The sequence below is a fragment of the Phalaenopsis equestris genome, unplaced genomic scaffold, assembly GCF_001263595.1.
Source record: "Phalaenopsis equestris unplaced genomic scaffold, ASM126359v1 Scaffold220562, whole genome shotgun sequence".
NCBI classification, from domain to species: domain Eukaryota; kingdom Viridiplantae; phylum Streptophyta; class Magnoliopsida; order Asparagales; family Orchidaceae; genus Phalaenopsis; species Phalaenopsis equestris.
Window position 1 is genome coordinate 92,808 of NW_018238836.1, and position 842 is coordinate 93,649.

The window sequence follows — 842 nt, forward strand, 5'->3', positions numbered from 1 at the left end:
TATATTATGCTAGTAAAACTTTGAATGATGCTCAAATTAACTACACTACTACTAAAAGAGAGTTATTAGCTGTTGTCAACGCCTTTGATAAATTTTGACCTTACTTAATTGGAACTAAGGGTATAGTGCGTACAGATCTTTCTGCTATTAAATACTTGATGCAAAAGAAGGACGCTAAACTAAGATTAATTAGATGAATACTTCTATTGCAAAAAATACTTCTATTGAATACTTCTATTGCAAAAGTTTGATTTTATTGTAGTTGATAGAAAGGGAAATGATAATCAAATAACTTATCATTTGTCTATATTAGAAAAAAAAGTTAACTAATTTTGCAAATGAAATTTTAGAAAATTTCCCTAATGAACAATTATATAGCATTGATGAAATAGATACACCGTGATATGCCGATATTATAAATTATATTATAAGTGATATTCTACCATCGGATGTTAAGAATCAACAATTAAGGAAATTTATATATGATTCAAAATTTTATTTTTATGGGATGACCCATATTTATATAAACAATGTAAAGATCTAATTATTAGAAGGTGTGTGCCTTACGAAGAAACTCAACAAACAATTGAAAGATTTCATGATTCTGAATTTGGAGGACATTTTAGAACAAATAGAACTGCTTATAAAATTTTGCAAGCTGGATTTTATTGGCCTACTCTTTTTAAAGATGTTAATGAATATATTAAATCATGCGATCGATGTCAGCGAGTAGGAAATATTTTTAGAAGAAATGAAATGCCTCTAAATTACACATTGGAAGTTGAAATTTTTGATGTGTGGGGATTAGATTTTATGGGATCATTTATGCCTTCATTTGGAAA